This window comes from Phacochoerus africanus, chromosome 8 (genome assembly GCF_016906955.1).
Source record: "Phacochoerus africanus isolate WHEZ1 chromosome 8, ROS_Pafr_v1, whole genome shotgun sequence".
In the NCBI taxonomy this organism is placed as follows: domain Eukaryota; kingdom Metazoa; phylum Chordata; class Mammalia; order Artiodactyla; family Suidae; genus Phacochoerus; species Phacochoerus africanus.
The window spans coordinates 21,288,500-21,294,842 of NC_062551.1; the positions used below are offsets into that span (position 1 = coordinate 21,288,500).

Sequence of the window (6,343 nt, forward strand, 5' to 3'; positions counted from 1 at the left end):
AGGAGAAAGGAGGAAGAGGAGGGGAAGGAGGAGAAGAAGAAGAAATAGCCTAACAAAAGAGGGGAAAAAAGTTAGATCACAATACATTCATTTCAGTCAAATGTCTTTTAAAAAGCTATGGCCCCAGTTCTACCCCCACTAGTGAAGGCCAAATGGGAAGCCGTGTAACTCTTACCTGGCTGTAGTAAGGCACCTCAACCCCACTGAGAGGGTGGTGTTAGAAAAGATTGAGTTGGGAGCTGCCACTTTAATTCCTGCAATAAATAACGAGACCATTATAGTGAGACCATGTGGGAAGCCTGGACTTACATTCCCATTCATTAATAATGGGGTGCCCTTCCTTCTATTCTCTCCATACTAGGGTGGTTTCACAGGTGACCTGTGAGATAATTAGGAATTTCATCATTGCTCAGCAATCACAAGGCCACTCTCCCAACCTTGGTGTGAATGAAAACCATACAGGGAGAAGTAACAAGGCATGTCTACACTCTCCAGTCAAGGAATCATCAGTGGAGGCCAAGTGAAGAACTGGAAAGCCCACTTCTGCCCAGCAGTAAAGAGGAGCTCCCCACTTGGGTATCAGTGGGGGCAAAGTGTGAAACATGGATGTCTCCACCTCTCTAGGAGAAATGAGACACTGCCACTTCTTCTCATTACTTAATAATGTCAGAAGAAGCCAGCTAAACTGAAATTTAATAAGATCCATTGTTTTATAACATCATACCCACAGTTTCCAGGGTTTAATTAAAAAAAAAAAAAACCAAAAACTTGTATTAGCAAGAACCAGAAAAATCCCAAACTGAATGAAAAGAGGCAATCAACAGACACCAATGCCGAGATAATTGAATATCAAAATTATCTCTCAAATATTTTAAAGCAATCATAATAATGTTTCAACAAGTAATAATTAACACATTTGAAACAAATTTTAAAATAGTCACAGCAAGAACTAGACATCCTCACCAAAGAAATTGATGGTATTAAGAACCAAATGGAAAGTTAGAATGGAAAAATTGAGTAACTGAAAAAAATACTCAATAAATTGATTTAATGGCCAAATGGAGAAAACCAAAGAAAGAATCAGTGAGCCTGACAATTAGGACAAAAGAAATTATGCAGTCTGAACAGCAGAAAGAAACTACACTAAAAAATAAAAATGAGTAGAGCCTCAGAGATATTTTACCTCTAGGAAAAGAATATAAAGATAGTGGGCATGAAGAAGTCCCTGAAGAACTAGTGGCAGAAAAATCCCCAAATTTGGCAAAAAAGACAAATAAATATATTCAAGAATCTGAGTGAAATCCAAAAATGATAATTGCAAAGAAACTCATCCCAAGGCACATTATGGTCAAACTTCTGAAAAATAATGACAAGCAAATCTTGAAAACAGAAATGACACATTATGGGGGACAAATAATTCAGTTTTCAGTGACTTACTCATGAGCAGCTAAAAGTGTGTCACTTGCCAAAAGAAGGTGACAGGATTTTTCAAATATTGTAAAAAAACAATCGTCAGCTTTGAATCCTAATATCAGGCAAGATACCCTTCAGAAATGGAGAAATGAAGATATTCTAAAAGGAAGGAAAATCAAGAGAATTTGTCTCCAGTAAACCTACCCTAAAAGAATGACCAAAAATTTTTTTTCTAGGTGGAAAGGGGGTGTTCGCTTGTGGCACAGAGGGTTAGGGATCTCGCATTGTCACTGTTGTGGCTCAGGTCACTGTGGTAGTGCCAGTTCAGTCCCTGGCCTAGGAACTTCTACGTGCTCTGTACACACACACATCAAACCATTAAATGGAAAGGAAATAGTTAAAAAAAAAAAAAAGAAGAAGGAGTCCTAGAGCATTGGAAAGAAAGAACAATGGAAAGGGTTCTTGACTTTCTTGTGTTATATTTACCATTTAGAGCAAAAATTAAACACTGTCTGCTGTGGTTCTAACGTTTATAAATAAAATATTTCAAACAGTTATATCACTAAAGGGAAATGATAATGGGATGAAAACTTTACTGTAATATTTATAGTACTAAATTAATGCATAATTAAAAAAAAGGAAAAGTTTTAAATGAATAAGCTCCCACCTCACATACTTAAAAAAAATAAAGAGTTGGAGTTCTCATCGTGGCTCAGTGGTTAACGAATCTGACTCGGAACCATAAGGTTGCGGGTTTGATCCTTGGCCTTGCTCAGTGGGTTAAGGATCTGGTGTTGCCATGAGCTGTGGGGTAGGTCGCAGACAAGCCTCGGAACCCATGTTGCTGTAGCTCTGGCATAGGCTGGCCACTACAGCTCTGATTCAACCCTTAGCCTGGGAACCTCCATATGCCGCAGGTGCATCCCTGGATAAGACAAAAAGACAAAAAAATTTAAAAATTAAAAAAATAAAGAGCAAAATAACACCAATTCTTCACAACATTATCTTGAAAATAAGAAGAAAATATGATAAAAAAAACTTTGTAATTAATTTTATTTTATTTATTTATTTAATTAATTTATTTTTATTTTTTTGTCTTTTTGCCTTTTCTAGGGCTGCTCCCATGGCACCTGGGGGTTTCCAGGCTAGGGGTCTAATCGGACCTGTAGCTGCCAGCCTACACCACAGCCACAGCAACGCAGGATCCCAGCCACGTCTGTGACCTACACCACAGCTCACAGCAATGCCAGATCCTTAACCCACTGATCCTTAACCCACTGACCCAGGGATCGAACCTGCAACCTCATCGTTCCTAGTCGGATTCGTTAACCACTGAGCCACGACGGGAACTGCAGTAATTAATTTTATAAAGTTAGTATTACATGGATACAAAAAACTGATGAAGTATATTTCCAGAAAGCCCACTGTAAAACCAGTATCCCTCATGAATGCAGATGTGAAAACCTTTAACAAAACATTAGCAAATATAATGAAACAATATATGAAAAGAATTGTACACCATCCTCAGTGATAAAAGACTGGTTTGATACCAAAAATCTAACAAAATAGTCTACCATATTCCAGGCTAACAAAGTAATATCAGCTGATGAAATTGCTAATGTAGTAAAAGCTCTTGAAATAACTCCACAAACATCATTTATGATATGAAGTATTAAAAAAAAACTAGGAATAGAGAAGACCGTCCTCATATTGAGAAAAATATCTACAAAAATTCTATAGCTAACAGTGTGCTTAATGTACTGAGTAGATCTTTCCCTCTAAGATCAGAAACAATTAAGACAAAAACAAACAAGTAGATCTTTCTCTCTCAGTTAAAAACAAGTGCTCCCTCACCAGCATATTCAGCATAGGGCTGGAAGTTCTAGCCAATGCAACAAGGCAAGAACAGGAAGTGAATGTTTTGGCCAGAAAGAAAGATGTAAAAGTAGTTTTTATTTATTTGCAGATGACATGCTTGAATACATAAAATATCTCAAGGAATCTCCTAAGATCCTCCTAAAACTAATAAATTATTTTACTGAATTCACAGAATACAAGATAAACATTCAAAACACAATTGTATTTGAATAGCCAAGTCATGAAACATCAACATCACATTTAAAAAGTACAATAGTTCTTGGTTCAGCAGTAACAAACACAACTAGTATGCACGAGGACATGGATTTGATCCCTGACCTCACTCAGTGGGTTAATGATCCAGCATTGCCATGAAGTGTGGTGTAGGTCACAGATGTAGTTCAGATCCGGCCTTGCTGTGCCTGTGGTATAGGCCAGCAGCTGCAGTTCTGATTCAACCCCTAGCCTGGGAACTTCCATACGCCATAAGTGGGGTCCTAAAAAGAAAAAAAAAATTGTGGTATTTGTATGCTGAAAATTAAAAACAAACACTGAAGAAAGAAGATGGAGATCAAAATAAATGAAGAGTCATACTGTATTTGTGTATTGAAAGACCCAACAATGTAAAGATAGTTTCTCCAAACTGATTTACTTATTTAAAGCAATTATTATCAAAATATAAATAAGATAATTTTTATAAATATAGGCAAGATTATCCTAAAACTTACATGAAAAGGCCAAGGAAATATAATGGTTAGTAAAATTTTGAAAAGTAAGAATAAAGTGGGAAGGATCATTCTACTCAATTTTATGACTTATTACACAGTTACATTAATCAAGACTGTGAGGTGTTTGTGGAGAAATAAACACATGGATCCATAAAGCAAAATTAAAAACTCAGGAATAGACACACAAATATGTTGCACTGACCTTTTACAATGTAACATGAAAAATTATAAAACTTAAAAAAGAGAGAGGGAGGAAGAGGGAGGGAAAATAATCTTTGAGATCTGAGTGAGGCAAAGAGTTCTTAGACTAAGGACTGAAAATACAGTCCATAAAAGGGAAATAATGATAAATCGGGCTCCATGGAATGTCAGGGTTTTGCTAAGCAAAAGAACCTTTCAAAAAGATGAAAAGAGAAGCACGGAACATGAAAAAAAAAAATATTGGCAAACCACATATCTAGCCAAAGACTGGAATTTAGAGTATACAAAGAACTCTTAAAACTCAATAATTCGGGTGCTTCCTTTGGCACCACATACACTAAAATTGGAATAATACAGAGAGGATTAGCATGGCCCCTGAGCAAGGATGACATGTAAATTTGGAAGTGTTGTATATTTTTTATATAAACTATACTCTAATTTAAAAAGAGTCAAGACTTCCTAAAACAAATCAAAAACTCAACAGTACAAAAATGATCCAGTTGGAATATGGGCAAAAGTCATGAAGAGACATGTCAGTGAAGAGGATATATGAGTGAATGTCAAAGAAGCACATGAAAAATGTTCAAATTAATTAGCAATTATATATGAAGTGCATATTAACACAGCAATGTAATGTCTATACTCACCTATCAAAATACCATAAATAGAAAATATAAATAACAACAGATACTGGCAAGGCTGTAGAGAGGCTGGACCATTAATACACTGCTAGTGAGAATGCAAAATGATTTATCTCTTCTAGAAAGCAGTGTTGAAGTTTCCTCAGAAACTAAGCATACAGCCCATCAATTGCATCCTTGGACACTTAGATTGATAGAAGTTATGCTAACACAAAACTGTATATGGTAGCTTTATTTGTAATATATGCAGATACCTGATAATGGATGAATAAAGTAATGTACATTCCTGCCATGAAATAATACTCATCAGTAAAATGGAATAAACTATAGATACATGCATTAATTTGGATGACTCTCCAGAGAATTATTCTGACTTTAACTGGAGACTTTCATACCAAGTGAAGTAAGTCAGAAAGAGAAAAACAAATAGCGTATGATATCACGTATATCTGGAATCTAATACATGGCACAAATGAACCTTTTCACAGAAAAGAAAATCATGGACTTGGAGAAGAGACTTGTGGTTGCCAAGGGGGACGGGAAGGGAGTGGGATGGATTGGGAGCTTGGGGTTAATAGATGCAGACTATTGCCTTTGGAATGGATTAGCAATGAGATCCTGCTGTGTAGCACTGGGAAGTATGTCTAGTCACTTATGATGGAGCATGATAATGTGAGAAAAAAGAGTGTACACATGTAATCCGGGTCACCCTGCTGTGCAGTAGAATATTGACAGAACACTATAAACCAGCTGTAATGAAAAAAAAAAATCGTTATATATTTTAAAAAGTTAATCCAATAGGTTATCTACATGATTCTGATTATATTGCATTCTTGAAATGACAAAATTATAGAAATGGAGAACAAATTTTGATTCCCAGTGATGAGGAGGTGGGAGTGGGAGAAAGTGTTTCTGTCGATTGAAAGAACAACATGGGGGATCCTTGTGATGATGGAAAGGTCTGTATCTTGAAAATTACGTCAGTGTCCTGGGTGTGGTGTTGTTCTACAGATTTGCAAGATAGAGGCCGATCATGTTTCATTGCTTTATTGTGCTTCACAGATGTTGCGTTTGTGACAAGTTAAAGGTTTGTGACAACCCTGCGTCAAAGCAAGTGTGCAGTTTTTCCAACAATATTTGCTCACTTTGTGTCTCTGCGTCACATTTCAGTAATTCTCAAAACATTTGAAGCTTTTTCATTATTATTATATTGTTTTGGTGATCTGCGATCATTGATGTTACTATTGTAATTGGCTTTTTTAATCAATAAAGTGTGTTTTAAATTACAGTATGTGCTCTTTTAAAAAAAAGATACAATGCTGTTACACACTTAATAGGCCACAGTGTAAGGAAAACTTTCATATGCACTGGGAAGCCAAAAAATTGGTGACTCGCTTTACTGCAAAATTTGTTTTATTGTGGTGGTCTGGAACCAAACCTGCAATATCTCCAAGATATTCTTGCGTTACAGTTAAGTGAAACTGGATAAATGATACAAAAGTT

General features: G+C 36.1%; 1 non-coding gene across 1 annotated transcript; it reads left to right on the forward strand.

Moving 5' to 3' along the window:
* Positions 1–4,512: 4,512 nt before the first annotated feature.
* On the forward strand, positions 4,513–4,618 carry LOC125134706 (U6 spliceosomal RNA). The gene has a single exon (XR_007136720.1). It is a non-coding gene; the product is annotated as a U6 spliceosomal RNA (small nuclear RNA).
* Positions 4,619–6,343: the final 1,725 nt, after the last annotated feature.